Source organism: Diabrotica undecimpunctata, chromosome 2 (assembly GCF_040954645.1).
Source record: "Diabrotica undecimpunctata isolate CICGRU chromosome 2, icDiaUnde3, whole genome shotgun sequence".
Lineage (NCBI taxonomy): Eukaryota > Metazoa > Arthropoda > Insecta > Coleoptera > Chrysomelidae > Diabrotica > Diabrotica undecimpunctata.
In genome coordinates this window covers 25050507-25075072 of record NC_092804.1, presented here as the reverse complement: position 1 = coordinate 25075072, position 24566 = coordinate 25050507, and the positions used below count along the sequence as shown (strand labels likewise).

Sequence of the window (24566 nt, the reverse complement as noted above, 5' to 3'; positions counted from 1 at the left end):
TAAAATAAGTTTATTGAAAACAATTTTTGGTTAGTGAGAAACAAAAATTAACAAAACTATTAAGACCAGGAATTAATAAAACCTTTGCAGAGCTGTACAAACCTGGTGGTAAATACCTAGCCAATCAAATCACAAAAATTATGACAAGAGTATGGGGAAAAGAGCAAATGTTTAAAAGGGCAAAAGTATTTAATAAAGCTTTGCTGTGCTAACTACTAAAATATTTGGGAGCAAACAGCCAGTGTAACCCAAAAATATAAATCATATCAAGAATAGAACAAGCGAGGAAAAGCCTCATGAACATGAAAACATTTTTTACAAGATCAAACCTTACTCTAGAGCTCAGAATTCGAATGATCAGATGTTACGTTTTCTATGTTTTGCTGTGTGGCTGTAAAAGTTGGACAATGGACTCTTAAACAGAAAAAAGAATAGATGCCTTTGAAATGTATATATACAGACGGATGCTGAGAATTTCATGGACACAAAAGTAACCAATGGTGAGGTACTTCGGCGCACAAGTAAACAAAAAGAATGATCAAGCATGATCAAAGGGAGAGTAATACAATACTTGGGTCATATGTTGAGATGTGAAAGATAAGACTTACTCCAAATCATATTGGAAGGTTAAGTGCAGGGCAAGAGATCAGTTGGAAGACGCTAGAACTCGTAGCTGAAAGACCTGAGGAGATGGTTTGACTGCTCATCCACAAAAATCTTTCGTGCAGCAGTTTCCAAAGCTACAATTGCCATTTGGATCGCCAACCTTCGAAAGGAGACGGCGCAATAAGAAGAAGAAGTGCTAGCTACACAAGAGATTTAAGATGTTTGAATATGATAATTATAGGGGAATAACACATTTGAACACGATTTATAAGATACTCCCCAAAATATTTTTAATTACACACGTCTAAGTACATACTCATGTTAGTTCTTAAAGGGAGCCGGGAAAAATCCTCTCTTCGCTTTATAGTGGAAAATGTGGAGGTTGTAGCGGTTAAATCGATTAAATATCTGCTGATGCCAAACATTGGAGGCCCAGATAGCACCAAAAGAAGATGTTAAACGGAGTTTTCCAGTCGGTAGTAACCTATGCTTGTGATGAACCTAAGCTATCAATGAAATAAGATGGTCAGATGACTTAAAGAAACACGCAGGTCCAAAGTGGATACAAACTGCCTACAATAGAGAGACGTGAAAGAAGAAAGAGGAGGCCTATGTCCAAAATTGAACAGCAAGGGCTGTATAGATAGATAGAGTAACCTGTGCTACCCTCGTGTGGTGTAGCGTACTAAACACAGCGAAATACTCTAAGCTGATGGAGACTTCGCAAAGGCGAATGCTTCTCAGGGTATCTAGCGCATATAGGACAGTTTCAAATGCGGCTCTATATGTCATTGGAGCGGTGATACCTATCGTTTTGTGCAAAGAGCGAGCGAGGGTGTATGCGAGGAGGATGGATGTAAATATAGATGAGAATGAGAGAGAAAGAACGATAATAGAGTGGCAGAGAGAATGGGCGAATGATAGCGTAGAGGCAAGGTAGACGAAGGAGCTTATTCCCGGTCTAGGCCGTGGTGGGAATGTAAGTTCAGAAAACTAGACTACTTCCTGACGCAGTTTCTGATCGGACTATAGATATAATAGAATAGGCAAATCTGCCTCTGTAGACTGTACTGTTTATGGGGTACAGGACACTCCCGCCCACATTTTTAACTGCCAGAGATGTGCAAATAAGAGGGGAGATTTCGAGAGGCGAATGGATTTCGGGCTGGATGAAAGAAACGTTGTAAACATAATGTTGAGAGGAGAGAAAGAATGGAGAAAGGTACACTGTCTGATTTCTGGGGTGATGAAGAAAAAGTAGCAGGAAGACAGAGAAGGAAATTAAGCAAGGGATCTGAAATGTATGGTTAATATTATTTATTAGTTTATGGCCAAACTTATGGTTATTTATAAATTTTTAGTTTTTTATTTTAGTTGTTCATTGAGTGGCAAGACCACCTCTCTGGAACGGTGGTTAAGGTTTTAGCCGGAACACGGTTAATCCGGCACTACCCTGGGGTCTTCTGGCCTAATATCCTACTCGGTCGAAAGATGCCAGGGTGTCTTGTTCCGTGACGTAGATGTCCAAAAAATATTTCTCCCACCGTTGCCTGACAGAATTCAATGGTTACCTTCTTAGACTCTCACTGGAATCTGGCAATATGGCAATAACAAAAAAATGTACATACTCTAAGAAATGTCTGGATAAATATCAAAGTGGGTTTAGACTTGGACGTATAACACTGGATCAAATTGGTATTTTGACGGATTTTAAAAAAATTTTAGAGAATTTGATATTGACACCTTTCACCTATTTATAAATTTCAAAGAAACATATGAAACTGTTTAACCGCAATTTCCACCAAAAGCACCTGTTCTAGAGCTGGAACAATACATGGAAATCCACACTATTAAAGCTTCGGAGATAAAAAATAAGATTGGACTATGGCAACCATCCGAGGTATCCAGATGAAAACAAATAATTATTTCCCGTTTACGACTCGGATATACCCAGTTTTTTCATGAACATTTATTTAAAAACGAAAAACATCCAATTTATGATAAGTGGAATTCACCCCTTTCAGTAAAACATGTGCTAGTGGAAGAGTGCAGAAGGTTCAATCATCACAGAATTAAATACCATTTACCAAACAATCTTTTAGACATTTTAAACTCAAAAAATTTTATCGAGAACCAACTTTTGTTTTTAAAAGACTTTAATTTACTAGGCTCTTAACTATACTTAGTTATATCTAAACTTACCTGGTTTCAAAAACAGGATATTATTTCGATGTATTTCTGAAACAAAACCAAAATTCAAGTTTACTATTATCATACATTACATACATTATACACTCTACTCTACTATGTTCATGCACTTTCGGAGGAACCTGTAACCCCTAGAGAGCGAGTCCCTAGGTAGCGGATAGGGGAATGCCAGACCCTGTTTACCAGTAGGTAGGAGGGAAATAAAATACCTTTCATGGGTCAACAGGTAATTCACCGAATGATTGCCGGTATAACAATCGCCCACTTACTGACCAACGGCTTGGGGCAGATGAGTTGGAAAGTATTAGGGTAAACTTTTGTCTTGGGGTTGAGAAATTGACTCCGTAGGTGGCAAAACCAAAATCATGTTCAACGGCATAAGGATGTAGAAGTCAAAAGAAAACAACTACATTCTTCTTCTTTAAGTTCCATCTTCTATGTTAGAGATCATCATGGCTATGTGGACCCTGCTGACTGCTGCTCTAAATAGTTATGCACTACAGCATTCATACAACTACATTTATATCTTATCTCAGTACTCATATCTCATATCTCTAGTACGAGGAAAAGACAAGACCTCTTAAGTTGTTGCCCAGTGAATTCTTTCTCAGAAGAACGAAAGCGCGAGAAATAGACCGTCCAACACTAACATTGAAACCTGGAATATTCAGAGCTTGTTTCAGCCTGGTAAAATCCACAATATTATTGAAGAGACTAACACGTTAACTATTAATGTACTGATACAAGTGTATGCTTCTAAGGCGAATGTCTACGAAAAATAAGTAGAATTATTTTACTTGGATATCGAAGAGGCACTGACGGTAGCGAAAACTACAGAAACACGATAGTCTTAGGTGATCTCAACGCAAAAATTGGAAAGTGGAAAGTGTGTAGGAAACTACTGTCTGGGAAATCGCAACGAGAGGAAAGACCGTCTTTTACAATTTTGCCAAGAGCAGAACTTGATCGTTACAAACACACGTTTCAAACTACCAAACAGCCGACTGTATACATCGTGATCGCCTGCAGATATATCGTAGAAACTAGATAAACTACATTATGATAAATAAAAGATACTGTAATGCTTTTATTGAAAGTACATTTCGGAGCAGACGTGGCCTGGGATCACAACAGATTTATTGCCAAGATTACACTCAAACTTAAAAACATTAAAAGACATCAAAGAATTTCTACAATAGACACACGAAAGCCCAAAGAACCCAACGTAAAAGAAGGCCTCAAACATGAACTGCATATGAACTATAGCAAACTGAATATAGACACCAATGTTATTGAAGATCACTGGTATCGACTAAAATATCTACTGGAACCATGTAAAGAAATACTAGATACTTCCCCAAGGAGCAAATAGGAATAGATGAATGACGCGATGCCTAATATGATGCAACAACAGAGATGAGGTAAGAACAAAGATAACAATAAATACAGGGATATTAACCACGAGATCAGTAAGACGATAAAGCAGGCAAAAGAAAAATACTTTGAAAAGAAATTGTCGCTACTTATTTTCAATTCCTACTCGGAAGATATCCTGAAAAAAGCTTTTGAGAGTGAAACAGCTGGAATAAAATTAAATGAAGTTCCTATTAACAACAATATATATGTGGATGACACTGTCGTCTTAGGCGAAAATATTGTAGATCCCCAGAGACTGGTGACCAAACAGATGGGTAGGGATTTAGTTGGAATATCGTCATACCAAGGCTTGATTCTTTTAAATTGTTAAGTGAGTTGTTTAGTTCTTGTAGGATAAGATAAGCATTTAATAAAATATTATAGTTTTAAAAAGACGGTTCTGATCTTTCAGCATCTAGTTTGTTTTCCACAATTACAGAATTATTTTCGATGGAAGGCATTTATCTGTAATATTCTTAGCTTAAGCGTTAACAATTTTCAAGTTAAGATGTGATTTAATTTAACTACAAATGTGGAACGTTTTACGATTTTTTATGTCATCCTTGCGCACATGCCAGGCTAATCTTCTCTATATTATTCCAATTTTAGTATACATATCGCCGAAATGAGTACGATTTTATAACTGTTATAGTAGCTCTAGTACAAGTCGCGTATCTTCCATATACCTTTTGTATATCTCGTAAACACGGCTAATGCTTTGTTGACACAATTTTTTAAATCTTTTTTCATATTCTCTCCACTGAAGAGGTCAATATAGATATTTGAATTGTGGTGTACTCCCTACAGCTTTATCGTTGATCACGAATCATGTGACATTCTGGGAAAAATTAAGTAAAGGAAGATGCAATTTGTCAATAACTTATTTATCATGTGAATGTCGCACATGGTAATATACAAAGCTAAAAACTGTTTTAAAACTTTTGGTCTGTTTTTACATTTATCCTGAAGATATTTTATTGTATTTATTGCTTTATGTAATAAATGCAACCGGAAAAGTTGTATAATTCAAGAAATAAAATATGAAATTTAAGTACATGCATACAAACATGTAGTATATAAAGCACGTTCGTTGAACATAAAAGTAGTGTAAATTTCCTCCAAGGTTTTCATATTTTAGTACTTTTCGCCATGAATATTTACGCTTATCGTGTTTTCATATGTATTTACTACCTACACACGAAGCGAAAAAACGACGGTATGTAGGAGGATACACCCAGAGAACATTAATATACCAAGGTGGTTTCTTCTCTTGCTTCGATGTTTTTATTTTTTCGATAATATCTGCTTTAACGTGAGAAAGTGTATACAATTTATAGCAGAGTCAAGTAAGAACTCGAATATATAATTAAATTTATAGCAGTTGTTTAATAGGTGGGGACGAACCATTTCCAAAAAGCAAAAAATTTAATATTTCTTAAGAGAAAACATATCATTATACTACAACATATGGAAAAAAAATAGCACCTTATATTTTTTAGTAATTACTATTTAAATAGGAATAAGCCACAATTAAAGGTTAAAGTACGTATATTGACGTTTCAATTTCCACTTCAGAAATCGTTTTCCGAATATAAAATGGAAGAAAAACAAATTATCTAAAATAAAGATGATTTATAACGTATGCTACACCAATTTAAAATAACTGTCAGAAAATTTATTATGAGAAGTTATAACAGCAAATCTAGTAAGATTTAAATTAGAGCTGGAGGATTAAATAATAAAACAAGTGATGGAGTTTAAATATCTGGTCTATCTAGCTACAGAAAGTTCGAGACAAAAGTGAAAGAGCAAGTCCATAAAACAAAAAGAGTCACAGTGCCCAATGAAACAATATGGAGAAATAAAAATATCGGAAAAGAAAAAAGAGGCAGAATTTATAAAACAGTCTACAAAAGTGTAGAACATTAAGGACTCGGTAAGAAAGACTGCATATAGAAGAGTAGAATAAAACGATTATATAAGCCTAATGACCACAAATGTAGTGGTAAAGACGAAAAGAGACGGTTTTCCAATAGGAAGGCTGTTAGTAGGAAGACGAAAAAAGGATGGAAAAACAACTAACTAAAGGCACATTAAAAAATAATGTTTACACAAAAAGAAGAAGGAGGAAAGCTAGTGAGAACAAAGAGCATAGAATAGCAACAAATTATGGACACTGGCCATGAGTAAAAAACCTAATACAAGCAAATCAAAGATTACAAAGAACATAAACAACCACACACAACCTGAAACATGAAAAAGAGAATTGCATATATAAAATACACACAGTAGAGGTGGGCTAAATATCACTACCCTGTGATTTAACAGCTGTGATTAGAAAATAACAATCACGACCTGTGAATAACAACAAAATATACTATGACTGTGATTTCGGTCTTCTATTTATGTATTGAAAAAGCCAGAAACTCTTTTAACAGCCTTAGGAAGATTATCTGTAACTTATCTTTAAGTATTAATATACGCATAAGAATTCTTAGATGTTACCATGTTTTTAGTGTTCTCCTCTATGGAGTAGAAAGCTGGAGCCTTACAGAAGATGCCATAAAACGATTAGAGGCATTTGAAATGTGGTGCTAACGACGTATGTTGAGGGTTTCATATATACACCACACAAGTAACATAACTATTTACCAGAAGCTAAGAAAAAGAAATTATTAACATCATAAAAAACAGAAAATTGGTTTACTTTGGCTACATCATGCGTAATGATAAATACCGACTTCTACAGTTGATTCTACAAGGCAAAATTGAGGGTAGGAGAGGCCCTGGACGTAGATCTGGCTGGCCAATCTTAGGAAGTGGACTGGTTTAACGTCAACTGATCTATTTCGAGCTGCTGTGAATAGAATAATATGGGTCAATGTGGTCGACAACATCTCTAGGAGATAAGCACATTTAGAAGAAGATGTATGTAGTTCTTGATCGCCAAAATGTGATATTTCACATTCTCTTCTTAGTCGCAAAGTTGTGAAATGAGAGACTGTAACAGGATAACAAGGAACTAGATAGATGTAGTCGGCGCATCGGCGATATTTCTCTTCTAATGACGAATGCAAAGGCAAAGATAATATTATATCATCTTTGAAGGAATATGAACATCGACAGTTTAGTGTAATATTAGTAAATAATCAAATATTACTTGAAGAAAATAAAAAGGGTATTTAGAGTTTCAGTTTATTGAAATTTTGTAACTAATCGTATTTGCAGCGATATTTAATAATTTTTATTCTAATACATTTGGATATGCGATCTAATGTATTAATAAAATTTTTTAATGTGATTTACAGAATTATAGACCTATATCGTTGCTCAGTCAAGTATACAAACTATTTATGAGAATTATTAACAACCGGTTAACCTACAAAATGGACAATTACCAACCGGTTGAACAGGCTGGCTTTCGCAAAGAATATAGTACATCAGACCATCTGCTGACAATGAGAACATTGATAGAGAAGGCAAATGAATACCAACTACCCGTATTTCTTGCATTCGTCGACTATGAAAAGGCGTTTGATAGTATCGAGATATGGGCCATAAAACAAGCTATTAATAATTGTAGAATAGATTCGAGATATAGACAACTAATACATAATATATATGAAAATGCAACTATGATAGTACAACTAGACGAAAATACAAATCCCATCCCCATTAAGAGAGGAGTGAGACAAGGAGACGTAATATCGTCAAAGCTTTTCAACCTAGCCCTAGAAGACGTCTTCAAAACTACAAATTGGTCAACCTATGGCATTAACGTTAATGGCAACAAGTTAAACCACCTCAGATTATAGCGAGCACTTTCGAGGAACTGCAAATTATGATGGGCGAACTAGCAGCCAGCTCCCAATACGTAGGACTAAAAATGAATATGAAAAAAACAAAAATAATGACAAACACAGACGCATAACTACCATGACCCCAGACGTATAACTATAAATGGCAGTGGGATAGAACAAATCCAGAAATATATCTACCTAGGCCAAATCCTGAGACTTGACAAAGAGAACCAAAGTGCGGAAACTACTAGAAGACCTCGACTAGCATGGGCAGGATTTGGAAAACTTAGTTGGATACTTAAGAACCGCAAAATATACCAATACTTGAGGAGCAAAGTGTTCAACCAATGCATCCTTTCTATCATGACATATGGATGTCAAACCTGGATCCTAATCAAGGCAAACATGAATAAACTAGCCACAACAGAAAGAACAATAAAAAGAGCAATGTTAGGTATATGACTGTCAGATAAAAAGAGGAACGACTGTGTAAGATCCAAAACAAAAGTCGAGGACATAGCAACAAAAATTGCCAAACTTAAATGGAGCGTCGCGGACCACACTGCTAGACAAAAAGACCAACGTTGGAATACTACAATACAACACTGGAGACCTTACGAAAGTAAACGACCAAGAGGAAGACCACAGATGTGATGGGTTGATGACATTAAAAGAATAGCCGGAACAAATTGGAAATATGTTGCTCAGGATAGATACTGATAGAAGGAGTTGGGAGAGGCCTATGTCCAAACATGGGCGACAGAAGGCTAAGAAGAAGAAGAAGAGAATACGTTTTGAAAATGCCACCAGTGCCCAATAAAAAAAAATAGTAGTTTATGGAACTTTTTTTATAGAAGTGGATGATAATTATGCGCCATACAATATTTGTAAGGAAAATTTGTCTTATAACGAGCACATCTAATTAAAAAAAGACACATGCAAGTGAAACATCCGACCATATTGGATATACAGAAATAATAACACGTGTAGAATTGTATGATGATGATATCACCCCGGAAATGATAAAATTCATGGGAATAGAGGGAGTGGACAGCATGAAAGAACTAATGAATGATATCATAAAGAGAGCAGAAATACCACAGGACTGGAAGAAAGACATTATACTACCAATACACAAAAAGGGCGACAAGAGAAACTGTAATAATTACCGAGGTATTACTATATCAAGTATTCCTGGGAAGGTATTCGCAAGAATAATAGAAACAAGAATTAAAACCCAAATAGAAGCAACTATGAAAGATACACAATGTGGATTCAGGAAGGACAGAAGCACGCAAGACCACATATTCACAATAAGACAAATAAGTGAGAAAGTAATCAATAAAAATAGAGAAATACATATATGCTTTATTGATCTGGAAAAGGCGTTTGACAGAATACAAAGAAAGGACGTATGAAGGACATTAAAGGAAAGAGGAGTTGACAGGATAACAATTGATGTCATTAAGGATATGTACAATAATAATACAAATACGGTAAGAACCAACAACGAGGAATCCGAAGAATTTACTACAAGTCTAGTCGTCAAACAGGGATGCGTGTTGAGCCCACTGCTGTTCTCAGTGGTACTGGATGAAGCAATAAAGAAAGCCAAGAGAAGAATGAGAAAACTAACATTAGGATACTGGCAAATGAAACAGACTCAACTATGAGAGCTTCTATTTGCAGACGACATGGTTTTGATAGCAGAAAACAGAGAAGACCTGCAGAACAACCTTGAAATCCTAGAAGAACTGTCAAACATAAATATGAAAATAAATACAGAGAAAACAAAAACAATGATAATTTCAAATAAGAGAAAGACACACGCAATACAATTAAACGGAAAACAACTAGAACAAGTGGAACATTTTAAATACCTAGGACCAATAATTGAGTAAAACGGTAAACAAGACATGGAAATAAATGAGAGAATGGGACGAACAGGAACCTTATTTAACACTATGAAAACAACATTTTTGGGGAAAAAAGAAATACCGGAGAAGGTAAAAACGGCAGTCGTTCAATCAGTAGTTAGACCTACAATCATGTATAATAGCGAGTCATGGGCATTACCTGGGAGACAAAAAAAAGTAGAATTGTATGATGGTTCATCATGACAACACTTTTTATTCGGAGTTTAACATACAACTATTCCGTCCGTTACTCTGTTAAATCACAATCACAGGTGAAAATCACAATGAATAAAAAAACACAATCACAGTTATACCTGTGATTGCAGAATCACAGTTTAGCATACCACTAACTCACAGTTGAAAAAATTTCTAAATAAATAAACTAAACAATTAATTTAACACATAAATAAGTAAAAGAGTCACAAACAAATATAAAAATATATTGACAAATGCAGTCGTTTAATGTTCCTTCTTTAAACAATATAATGGGACACATCTAACTCGATGGATACTCAAATCATACACCACATGAGCAAACAAAAAGTATATATCGAATTCTTAATAGAGTAACTTAATTTCAATAGTGTTTTGAAATAAAAATAAAAATAAAAATACACTCATAATTTTATAATCTAAATTTGATAGGGTATGTAAAAATCGGCGTGAACTATATTAATTTTTCTAAATAAATGGAAATAATTATTAATTATTGATAGCAGTTTGAATAATCAAAAAATTTAATAATAAAAAGGGTGAACCATATTTAAAACCGTTAAAAAACTATATCCCTGGAAGTTCTAAACTATGCAAATAAGCTTCTAATACTGACGTTTTTTTTTAGTGTACCTTACCTTTTACTGGCCACCATCCAGATTTGCACGATTGGTCCGTGATTTTTTTGTTACATTTTAATCGTCGCCCTTCATACCAGGAATGCACTTTCACTTTTCAAACTAAAAATTTCAAAGAAATCCCCCGTAACGGCCGCCGATCGCCGTCCTTGGTATTAGAGGCAACAACAAAAAGTCCATGTTGACCTTCCAATTCTTAAAATAGATACGTAACTGATTAAATGGAGTGTTTGTGCGTTGGAGATGCCAATGAGGCACAAGGGCGACCAACCAAAACTGTGAGGGACACTGCAACACCCAACAGGGTGATTAAGAATGCAAGGGTGGTTCGGCGGGGCCCATCGACCCCACTAACGCTAGTTGCATGTGGATGTTTACAGGGTATGCCGTGTTGAATAAATAACGAAAGCTATTTTAGATAACATTAATTAGGAAAGGAGGAAGGTGTTTCTATTTTTATGGTACTGCTTTTAATGGTACGGTATTTATTTCAAAATGCAGTAGCTTTCTGCTTATCTACAATATTATTATGTTTAAAATAGTCTACATAATAAAAGAAAACATAAGCTTCGTCTTATTTTCCTGTTTTTAAAAGAATATTTAAAAATTATGACAATATATAACCTAAAAAGTTTTATTAAGTATTTAATTTTAGATTCCACATATCTACTTCACTTAAAACGATTTCTTGTCCTAGATCAGTCTGCGAAATAAACAAATCTATTAAGAATCAATAATATTTACTAGCAATTTCGACTGTAACAATTATATTTCCATGATATTTATCTCTTCAGCGTCCTAGCAATAGTCAGATATGTCTCGTTTGCATCTTCTTGATGTATTTAATCATTCTCATTTTACTCATTCGGGAATTCATCAGTTACCAAACCATTTTATTGAATCAATAGTTCAATATATTTTTTCTCTAATCTTTCACTGAATTAAATGACTGTTTGCTACAGGTATTTGTTGTTGTTTTTTTTTTCTCTTTACCTGCATGGCAAATAAGACAAAATGTTGAATATATGTGTATATGTATATGCTTTCAAGCATTTAAACATGATCTTCCTTAGAGCACGACTCTACTCCATATAGTACCATCATATTCTCCTGGTCTGTTTTTTTTTTCAGATGGCTCAACAGGCCTTATAGATCCACGTCTTAAAACTTTTGTATTGATTTTTTTCTACTTTCCTCTGTCGTATTTTTCGTATATCTATATTGAACGTTTTAAGCCTTTCTGTCATCCTCTTCTCGTCCTTACTTCACAGCCTCTTAATGAGAATTTGTTGTCTTATTTTTCATCTGCTATTTTTGCCAGGTTTCATAACTAACTCAGTCATCTCAGTATTTTTGACCTAACAATCTCACTGATGTCTTGTTTTCCGTAGACCTGACTAATTTCCACTTTTGTTAGTCTCAATTAACTATCAAAAAGGAGTCTATAAAATTGCGAAAAAGTTCATCAACAATCGAGGAAACTGTCCTGCAGGTAAGCATTAGCAGAGCAGAGAAGTAAAGGTTTAAGTACCTGATGAAGCAAGGCTTCGACCGAAAAACTGTTCCAAAAATCACAAATATTGATGAAGCGTATACATCGAAGATATTTCAGGTCAAAGATGATCTATTAAACCAAATGACTTGTATGAAAGATGTATATATAAACCATTTGACTGCAGTACTACTGGTGTAGAATAGACGGCTTTCATAGAAGAAAAAAATTGTACAATATTCGTGATCCATTACATTTCTAGCGTCTTTCGCTTTAATCTTGGGAGAAATAAATAAGTTATCTCAAAGCTATGAGTAGTACGATATTTTATCGTACTACTTCTCTATCAGCCAATTCGTTTCAGTCAAGAATTTTAATTTAAAGTAGTATATTTACTCGGGGTATGTGGAAAAGATAGAAAACAAACGAAGATAACACTTAACGAAAATACACTTGAACAAGTCGATACTTACAAATACTTGGTAGTACAAATAGAGAACAGAGGAACTGAAGAAACTAAAATAAGTTTCAGAATAGAAAGTGCTGCTCGGATATACCACGCAATTAAAAGTACGTTTTTGTCGAAAAAAGAAGTATCCCAAAAAGCCAAAGTGACCATATACAAGACGGTGTTTTTGCCGATTTTAACTTTTGGTAGTGTAAGTTGAACGCTTACCGATAAATTAAAATCGAAAATACAGAACATAGAAATGAAGTTTCTTAAAAGAATAATGGGTATAACCAGGTTAGACAGGATTAGAAATGAGGCAGTCAGAGAACATCTTAAGGTCCAATCAATTATTAAGAAAATTGAAGAGGCCCAACTGAGATGGTATGGACACATGGTTAGAATGAATCAAGAAAGACCAGTTAAAAAAGTATGGGAAGCCAGAAGACAAACCAAGAGACCAAGTGGCAGGCCAATGAAGACATGGGATGATAATGTAACCTAGAGACACGAGGAATCAGCAAAGAACAAGCAAGAAACCAAGAAAAGAATAAGAAGCAATGGAGAAAAATTGTACATGCAACTAACTAACTAACTAACTAACTAACTAAAGACATTACACCCGACACCTTAGGGTAAATGGGTTTAGGATTACAACAAATAAAAATGATAAACAGGATGTTAATTGATTAAAGCAAAACTATGGATCGTTTATTAAATCTTTAATTAGCATCAATATCAAACAAAACTCATTGTTAGAGATAATCATCTGAGATAAACCACAGAATTTGTAGGCTAATTAATAGATGCTATTTTGGGCTTAATCTCCTTTTTAAATCTACAGTTATATCAAGAAATACAAAAGTAAAACTCTACAAAACAATAATACGCCCAGTCCTAACATATGGTTCAGAAACCTGGACTTTAACAAAAAGTAATGAAAACATGTTAGGATGTTTCGAAAGAAAAATACTAAGGCGCATCTATGGAGCGGTAAATGAAAATGGTGTCTGGAGAAGACGATACAACTTCGAACTCTATAGGATATACCAGGAACCAGATATCGTAAAACACATAAAGATAGGACGTCTAAGGTGGGTAGGCCATGTTATGCGGATGGAGCAAACCGACCCAGCTAGAAAAACGCTCCTTGATAGACCTATTGGTCAAAGAAGAAGAGGAAGACCCAGAACAAGATTCCTAGATAACATCGATGAAGACATGAGAAATATGGAAATACGTGCTTGGCGGAGGAAGGCGATGGATAGGGACGACTGGAGAAAAATTCTTGGGGAGGCTAGGACCCACACAGGGTTGTAAAGCCAAAATGATGATGATCAAACAAAACTCGATCAAATTCTAATTAATATGACGGAAAGGTACTACCAAAGTTATTATATAATACAAACGACACGTGTTGGGATGTTTCCTAATATGTAAAAGCTTTTTCAAGCTTATAAATATTTCATTGATTGGTAATAAGAATCATTTTAACATAAAGCGTGGTAAAATTAATTCAACAATTCAATTAATTCCGAATTCCTTTTGCGTAATTCGTCTTAATATATCAGGTTGACAAATGCAAAAATTTAAATTTATTTAAATTTTGATTTCATTAATTAGAGAAAAGAATGTTATTAAAACTAGTTCTGTTATCAAGTTCTTAAAAATCAGACATTAATTTACTAGTCTTTTTACTAGACTTTATTAATTTAAAGGCTGATATCACGACTAATAGCATATTAGTGATTTCAATAAAGCAATTAAAATTAAAACAAACATGCAAAAGGCATAAACCACTCAACTATTATATCTAGTGATAAAAGAAAAATAAGAAGGAAACGTTGATAGAAAACAAGACGAGGAAGAATGCTACGCACAAGCTCAAATTTCAGAGTTCATCAAAAGTAACCGTCTTTCAAAAAGCCACAATTCGATTCGTATTGAGTTTACAGAAAACATTAAAAAACAAATTTCTTTGTTATTTATTAGCTAAATTTTTGTTCAAGTCAAAAGTTGTAAAGTCAAAATTTTTTGACTTTATTCGTGAAAAATATGCGTTTTTAAATGAAAAATGACAGGTTCAATCGTGAATAATTCTGAAAGTATCAGCATTTTATCAAAAAAAAAAAAATCATAAAACATAAATTGATTAGAATTGGTCAAACTTCTACTGTCTATTTTGATTAAAAAACTTTATACCTCCTAGAAAGGTTGGCTTCCATCCCCATTGTAAAAGGGCGCTTCGGTACTGTGTAGATTGAAAAGAAAGTAATAAATACTAACTAAATCTTCTAATTTCACGAAATCACGGCTAATGATTTGACTGTTAAATAGGTACACAAATAACTATAGACAATGCGAAAAGCTTGGGTTCGTTCGGAAAAAATTCTCATCAGATTTTTTTGCGTAATCATATTTATAAGATACCCCAAAATCAGGTTCAAGAGGTAGCCCAGATAAAAAATTTTTAAATAAATTTTTTTGGCACGGACAATTTTTTTTTAATTTTTGGATCATTCTGAAGAAAACCGGTCTTTTGTAATTTTTCTGTAAACTTGATCGTTTTCGAGTTATAAACACATTAAAAATTGAAGAAGATTTTCAAGTCTTAAAAAGACAAAAAAATATTATTTTCGAATTTACCAAAGACATAAAACAAATTTAAGTTCAAAATGTATTTCATCATTTCCCGATAAGTATTTTGGACTTATTTTATTTTAAAACATTGTTTGTTATTCGTTAATGAAGCGCTTATGACAGGACGAGCGCTCGGACTGCGGCATGTATAATAAAGAGAAACAAAATCTATGGCACAGATTTTTGCTAGTTTAAATTTTCATTGTACAAATGAGTGCCCGCCCTGTCATACGCAATTCATTAGCAATTAAAAAACAATATTGGCAGCGAATAGAAGAAGGCTTGGAGTTGAATTTATGCACTTGATGATTTCAAAAATAATATTTTTTACTTGTGTTTTCAAGCATTAAAAATCGTCATTTTGCGTTTTTTTTTTCAGTTTTTAATTATTTATCGAAATATTTTTTTTTTCTATTTTTAAACGCATATTTACAATCAACTTATAAACATTACATTGAGTAATTAGTAAATGAGATGACAATATTGACTTGATTTGGCTTCCGTCCAGCGACAGTTCTTCATTTTCACCTATATAAGCAGGTCTTCTGGCCAAGTCCGCTTCAGTTTTCGTTCCTCCATTGGTGGCTGATATAATTCACTGATAATTTGGCTGTGGTGTGTTGAATTAAAAATTTTGACCTTGTTGGTGTGAAGTGGTATGACATCTTCTGACGGTTGGTGCTTCTAGGTCACTATGGATGGTTGCATTGCTAATATACCAAGGTCTGCAAAATTTTTGTGTTTGAAGGCTTGCTACAGCCCCAGAGTTGTACGCCGTAAATCCATATTGATTTTAGTATGACTTTGTAAAGCAGTATTTTGTTCTTCAATGATAGTTGTGACTTTCTGCCAAGTAACGAATTCATTTGTTTTAATTTTATATTAAGTTGAGTTTTTTTGGCGGTAATGTGTTGCTTTCAGGTCAGCCTTCGGTCCAAATGCAATCCAAGATATTTCCCAACGTCTCTAGCAGGAATAAGGAGCATTGTTTAGACTAACCTAAAAAAAAATTAGTCTGGACCAAAAACATTTATTCTTACAATTTGTTTAAAACCAAATTGTTTAAAAAAATTTGACCAACTTTTCGCCGGGGCGACCTCTTGAACCTAATTTGGGGGTATCTCATGAAAGTGATCATGGAAAAAAAAATCTTATGGGAATATTTTGCGTAACTAACCCGAGCTTTGTCTACTAGTAAAATATTTTTACAAAAATTTCTCGTGGTAAAAACACAAATGTTTATTCGTAGTGTGGAGATCAGTTAACGAAAAAAATGTAAATGTAAAAAGAGAGATTTAAATAACAATAAAATATATATAAATGGGAAAACCTTCATGAAGATTTATATACATACCAACCTCTGTGAGATATTGTCACCGAAAATGGAAATTTAAGTGCTAAAATCTTCAAATAGATGACACAACTACACCGCACTTTATTAAACTCGAAAGAAATTTATACTGGACAGTAAATTAACAAATATACAAATTGCGTATTAAATTACAATCTCAGTTTTCAAAACATGCGACCTAAAACACAAGGTAGAAAGCAGGACAATCGTGAAGAATTGCAAATTAAAATGAATGTTATGAAGTTAAAAAAAAAGAATGACAGAAAAAAATCACTGTCATCAGAAAAATCTTACCAAAAAAAAAGAAATTAACTAAAATCTAACTGATTGTTTAATTTAGTAATTTGGATTTTATTTCTTCTTCTTCTAGTTCCATGACCGTTATCGATCGTTGGATATCATGTTGGCTACCATATTCGCTATCGTAACTTTATTGACAACAGCTCTAAATAACGATGTAGTTGATTTTTCATACCATTGCCTTAGATTTTTCAGCCATGATGTTCTTCTTCTACCAGGACCACGATTACCTTGGATCTTTCCCTGAATGATCAGATGTAAAAGATAAGCTTATCGCTTATCTTCAGTAGTCGTCTGTATACCTTCATCTCAAAGGCTGTCAAGCGTCTAAGGATAGCGTCAGTTAGAGTCCACGTTTCCACTCCATACAGCAAAACAGGAACATTGATATTACTGCCGAGATACACGAGTTTCTCTACTCTGTCCAGTGTGGCATCTCCGACTTTTATGCCGTCATCCTGTATATAATTTTGTTTGCTAACTATCATATATTTAGTTTTCTTAACGTTGAGTTTTAATCCATACTGATCACAAGTCTGTTTTATTTTGTTCATTAAATTTTGAAGGTCTTCTCCGCAATTAGCAAGCACTAAGGTATCGTCGGCATATCTAATATTGTTGACGGTTACTCCATTCACTTCATTCCATTCTCTTCTTCTCTTCTACTTCTACTCCATTCATTTCCTCCGAATATAAGTTAAAAAGTAAAGGCGACAATATACAGCCTTGTCTCACTCCTCTTTTTATATTTATTTCATCCGACAGTTCTTGTTCAACCTTTATTCTTGCCACTTTAATTTTATTTGCTTATTTAAATTTATTTAAATTTTAATTATTTTAGTCCAATTTAAAATATAGATTTCAATTGAATTTATTGTTAGAAACTGAAGTTAGAATTTGCTTAACCGAAACCAAATAAAGATTCACCCGAACTAATATCTTATCGTCTAATCAGTTTGCTTTCCATTATCTCTAAGATTCAGGTAACTTCTTCTTCTTCTTCAGCCTTAAGTAATCCAACTTTGGACATAGTCCTTCTCCAATTCAGGTAACAACATGGAATAATTGGGCACGTACATAGGATTGCCAAAGTAGCAAGAGATGCAATTGATAAGGAAGAATACTGCACTGCAGCCTTTTTGAATGTCTCACAAGCATTTGATAAAGTATGACATGAGGGTCTGTTATCTAAGATAAAAAACTTACTTTCCTCATTCACTGTATGCAGTTTTGAGATCCTATCTTACCAATCGATATTTCCAGGTCAGATACAATGAAGCAGTATCAAACATATCTCCAATTATATCGGGAGTATCTCAGGGTAGTATGTTGGTACCAACTTTATACTTACTCTATACGGTATATATTCCCACAAGAGTAAACAGCACAATTGCTACCCATGCAGACGATGCTGTGATAATGGCTTTTAGGTCGATTCCTGTTAAAGACTGTCAAAATTTACAAATTCATTTAAATGATCTAGAAAGATGATTTGCTGATTGAAAATGTGCTGATTTGCTAAATGAAATGTGCTGATTTGCTGCCATTTACTTTAATTCTAACGAGTTAAAGTAAATGGCAGCAAATCAGCACATTAACTTTACGCAGGGAGAGTGTACCATCCGTGCGTATAAACAATATGATAATACCCAAAAAAACTGATGTTAAATACTTATGAATAAATTTTAACAGCCGACTAAATTAACGAAAGCACATCTGAACAAAGCGAATGCAACTAGTATTAATATACAGAAAAATGTATTGGTTTATGAAACAAAAATTCAAATTAATTCTACATAATAAATTATAACTGTATAAATGTAATCTAAAGTCACTTTGGACTTACGGTATACAGATATGAGTAAGGCATCTAATTCTCACTGGCTGAAACTTCAGCCAGTGAGAATTCCAATCTAAAGTTTTGAGACATATTACCAATGCAGTGGTATGTGCCCAATTATGTTATACATCGAGACTTTTAGATCCAAAACATTAAAAACACCGTTATCTAACATAGTGGCATTTACAAAAATACACTACTAAGTCATCCAAATACGCTTGCCCAAGACCTACTTAAGCGACCGAGGAGAGGAAGACTAAAACGCCGGGATCCATTAGACCTCTTTATATAACATCATATTATAGGATCATCTATGAATCAACATGGAAACAACTGATAACAAATGCAACCATCAAAGAAAGGCTCCAGTACACATCACTAAGGGAGGTGGCTAAGAAAAGGACAAGATACTTCTTCCACCAATCCATCGGAGTTAAAGCATGGAGAAAAGTTGCCAGAGACAGGGGCGAATGGAAGATTGTCCTGAAGAAGGCTTTGGCTCATAACGAGCTGTAATGCCACTGATGATGATGACTTCTTCCACCAAGCCACAAAAGACTCCTAAAGACCAGAGACATCCTCGCGAAAAATCGTACCCAGAGGATGTTCGAACCAACTTATAGACTGATCGATTATCTGATCAGGGTCTAGCCGGGTGTTTGCCAAAGACAACTAATCAGGGAAGGAGGTACCTAAGCTCTGTACTCTGGTTACTAAGCCATTTCTAAAGACAAACTGTTTATTACCAATTTAGCTTTCGAAAATACGGAATGCGCGGTTTTGAATTATTCGCAAAAACGACATATCAACATATATTATTTTCATTTTATATCAATGATGTAATAATACGTATATATTTTATAAATTAAATTTCAGGTAATTTTTTACACAATATATTATTATATTCCTTATATTAATTATAATTATATGATTTTCCGTGATTTTCGGAGATTTCCGGTGGGGTGAAAAGTATGTCATCTCATCATTATTAATACTGCGGCAGACTATTTCAGCCAAATTAAAAAAAAGTAAGTTTTTACGGTAACTTTCAAATGAACTCAATTTTTCCGAGGTTTCCCATATTTCCCGGCCAGTGAAAACTATGTAGTTATTCATATTTCGACGAGCTACCCCAGATTAAAAAAAGGGCTTCTAGCTGCAATGGAAGCCTAGATAATGTAAATTTTTCCTACGTGTTTCAATTTGAAGTTCCAATCTCGAAGAAAAACTGAGCTGAAACAGTTATCCCTTCCACTTTCCTATGTCGATCTTTCGAAAGTACCTTCGTTTCGATGGGCTGTAAGTTTTAAAAAATTGGATGAATAGCTGTAAGCTTCAATATAAAGTTTAGATTTTCATTTAAAATTTGTGCAAATGTTTTTATACAATGAAGATATGATTTTTTAAAAAATAGTTCCTAACTTCGTTCCTATTGGCCATAGAAGAATTTTTTTAGTGTGAGTTTTTTTGCCAGCTATCCAATGGATGTACGTACTGTAGCTTGGAAAATATAGAAGTTATTACAATTGTTTGTAAGTAAAAAACATATCCCTTCCTCAAACGTTTATTTTGTAAATAATTTTGATGAAAACGCAATACGCATTTAACTTCTGAGATAGTTTCAGTCTTATAGAATCCTGTGAAATTTGCTAAATGTGTCTAGTATCGTTAATAGAGCAAGTTCAATAGTTTAAATATTTAGCCTCAGGGATAAATAAATTAAATAACTTTTAAACTATTTGACCGATCGGGGGGAAATTTCACACAAATTTAAAAGACAGTAATTCCTCGATGTTCAAATGTATTAATAACATTTTAGTTTGTTATTAAAAAAATTAATAAAACTTATAAATTAGTGCAAGAAAACTGCTTTCTTGCAAATATCTCCGTAAATGATTTATCAATTTTAATTTAAAAAACGGGAAAATAAAGATATTATTGATATAAAAAAATGATATAAATAATATTTATGTAAATTATAAGGGAAAAAACTTATAGACAAAAAATCAAATTGTGACTATAAATTATTGTTAAAAAAAACGCAAGGAAAAATACGAGTACTTTTTCATCTATTCGTCATCTAGTATCACCCACCTATGTCTTAAAAACTTCAGATATCTGCGAAAAATTTTGCCACGAAATCGATGATTTTTGCATAACCAGACTGGGCTATTTGTACACTATTATCACTTATTGTACATTTGTTAATTATCCTAATTGTCCAGAACTTAACAAAAAAATGCACGATGGCCTCTGTTTCTATAAAATTAGGAATGTTACTTAACAAGCTAATTTTACAATTCTACGCACCCTTGGCACTTTGAGACTGCAAATGTCTTTTTTACTCTCCCACACTTTTTAAAACATTTGAACGATCCGTCCTCTAACTCAGAGTTATTTATAACCCAAAATATTTTTTGCAGGATGACTTTCGGAGGGGAAACAACACGAGAAACTGCATCAAGATTTAAAGTTAGATTTTATGGGTTTATTGGTGTCTTCACTTTCCCCCACGTCATCGTCAACGTAATTAGAGTTTCGGAGGATGTTAGGACTGGTTCAGTCGTAGGATGGCAAGCAGGACCGGGTTTAATTAGGGCCTGGTTTTAGGGTATCTGGTCCTTCGAAATGGTGCCACTTAAGCTCGGTTTTATGGCTGGATTAAAAGGTCGTCCAAGAGATACACAGCCAAAATTAAATTTGAACTTATATTTACCGTACACTGCAAGAAAGGATTCGCCAAATGTTTCGTGCTTGAATAAACTTTTAAACCTCCTCTAAATCGCCAAAAATTACGTATGTTCCTATTATAAGTTAATTTTTTTTATTGCTTTTACTGTTATAGAATAAAACAATTCAAAGCTAGAGTCATTAAGAATTTATTTAATTATTACTATTCAATTAAAACAATTGAATTATAAAGTATGAATTTATTTCATAAGATAAAAAAACTCCGAACAATTAACAAACATTTGACAAAAATATTTACATTATTTCACTACCTTATATGAAAAACATTGCGATATATAATTATAACAGTAAATTTAATTAACCGAAATATTTGTAATATTCAATGAAAATATATGTCTATAAATATATATATATATATATATATATATATATATATATATATATATATATATATATATATATAGAAACTATTTACCTCTTGCTTAAACGTTTTGGCAAATTTGCCATTTTCAATAATTATAAAATGTAATGTTTATAAAATAAAAATAAAGTGTTTATTGAAAATTGCAAATTTGCCGAAACGTTTTAGCAGAAGTTAAATAGTTTTATTTACATCAGACCGACAAACCCAGGAAATAAAAAAGAGTTTCTATATATATATATATATATATATATATATATATATATATATATATATATATATATATATATATATATATATATATATAGGTAAATACATGTTTTATATTTTGTAAAAATACAACGATTTAATTAATTTATTCAATTTAAAAGACATTATTTAAAAATTAAAAACATTGAAAAAATAGTATGAAGCTTCGCGTTGGTCTACAGTACCCCCTACTGTACTTTTTTTTATCTCGAAATGTTCCTGCGGTATTTTTTTGTAACGGGTGCGGTGCATTACATGGTAAAAATAGAGGAAAAAAATTTTTTTATAGTGATGTGATAAATGAATTTGCAAATAATGTCTAAACAATATTTTTAAAAGCTCCTAACCGAATTCAAGCATTCAAAAAAAAATCCCAATATCCCGTTGCCACCGCAATCCACTTTGACAATCTGGGTAACTTCTTAGAGCAAAATTTTGAAAAACATATTAGGGTTCATTCATTTTAAGCTGAATGCCAGAAAAAATAAAAACCTGTTGTAAAATATACTATAGGAATTAGATATTAAGTATAAAATTAACTTTATTTCTAATATCTTCCAATAAAAGTATATCAATGTCTTTTGTTCAGATATATATCGACGGTAACTTAGCAGTTAGATAGACTGTAGTAATTTTTTTATACCTTGTTTACTTTAGAAATATCTTACTCTTGCAAAATTTGAGCTTACTTTGCAGTTGTTTGTCATATCATTTGAGTTGTTTGTTTCAAATAACTTCTACCGACTACCTAAGTCTGATGTCACAATGTTTTAAAAACCTTTCCAAACATTTTTAATTTGTGTATATTTGTCCCATAAGAAGTTGGAAATATTGGTTTTTTTAATTGTTTAAAGAAAATATAAGAACTTTTGGTTATGAAAGTTTATTCTGTGTGATTGGTATTATTTTTTGTTCGTGAATTTGTGAGGCAAGAATATCAAAGGATTAAGATATTTACGATAAATGTTTATATTTATGATAACATCTCCCTGGCGAACTCCTCTGTTGAATGATGTAGCTTTTGTTTTCGCATCTATTTGTATTTTTATTGTAGCTTTCTTGTAAATATTATGTATAAGAATTCTGTATTGGGAGTATATCCTGCAGTTGTTCATAGCTGTCCCTATTGCCCAAAGTTCTATGGAGTCGAATGTCTTTTCATAATTAGCGAAGCCAATGTATAAGTTCAAGTGATATTCATTGGCTTTCTCTATTAGCGTTCTGACTGTAAGAAGATGATCCGCTGTACTGTAACCCTTTCGGAATCCTGCCTACTCTACCGGTTGATAGCTATCGAGCTTCGACGTTATCCTGTTAGTTATTATTCTCATAAACAATTTGTACATTTGAGACAGCAGGGAGATTGGCCTATAGTTCTTCAGATCTCCCCTATGTCCTTTTTTTAAGAGAAACTTTCCTTCGCATCATCTGGCACCTCCCTTCTGTGAAGACATTCGTTGAAACAATTTTTTAATTCTTCGAGAATAATTTCACTCCCCTCCTTCAACATTTCTACAAGTATTCCATCTGGGCCCGGAGCCTTATTGTTCTTTAGTTGTGCCATAGCTTGTTTTATTTCGAAGCATTCTATGTTAGGAAGTATTTCTGAGTTGACATTCGTTATCTTTCTCTTAAGGTCTTCTTTTGCAGTGTTATCTGGGTTTTTGTTTGAGGAATATAAATCACGGTAAAATGTTTAAGTAACTTTTAGGATTTTGTTCTTTTCTCTTATTTCTTTTCCATCTTTATCCTTCAATGAGATTACTATAATCTTCTTAAGCTTGATCTTAAGCATTTCAGGCCTCGGTTCTTTTTACTTCACCTTCTTACCTTTTTTACTTCAATGAGATTATTATAATCTTCCTTTACTCCCTTTTTTATTTGTTTATTAAATTTTTTGAAACCATTGGTGTTTCCACTTTCCACTCGCTTTCCTTCGCTTAAAAATGTGCGTCTCTTTTCCATCCACCGCTTTGTTCCATCACTTATTCTCTCTTCTTTATTTTTCGTTTTTTTTTTCAACAGTCAGTCCTGCTTTCAAGAGCTTTCCTTGCATTTCTTTATTAATTGTGTTCATGTCCGAATATTCTTGTTGATAATGTTCTACAAATTCTTTTCTTGAGACTTCTCTGTACTCATCTCCTTTCTGTCGCATTTTAGTTTAATTTGTCTGATATTATGGGACACCCTGAAAAATATGAACTTGTACATCTGATCATTTAGGAAAAGCTCCATAGTAAACGTGATCCTGGTAGAAGAAGAACATCTTGGCTGAACAATCTGAGACAATGGTATGAAAAATCGACTACGTTATTATTTAGAGCTGCTGTCAATAAT

At 33.3% G+C, this 24566-nt stretch overlaps 1 protein-coding gene and 1 non-coding gene across 4 annotated transcripts in view; both read right to left on the bottom strand.

Moving 5' to 3' along the window:
• Abd-B (Homeobox protein abdominal B) overlaps positions 1-24566 on the bottom strand; it is a 645906-nt gene that overhangs the window by 439207 nt on the left and 182133 nt on the right. For all 3 annotated transcript variants that reach the window (XM_072522550.1, XM_072522552.1, XM_072522551.1), the window contains exon 2: positions 2809-2844. The gene's annotated coding sequence lies outside the window, so the exon portion shown is untranslated. The remainder of the gene's footprint in view (positions 1-2808; positions 2845-24566) is intronic.
• Positions 4757-4863, bottom strand: LOC140435346 (U6 spliceosomal RNA). Its single transcript, XR_011950151.1, has one exon. It is a non-coding gene; the product is annotated as a U6 spliceosomal RNA (small nuclear RNA).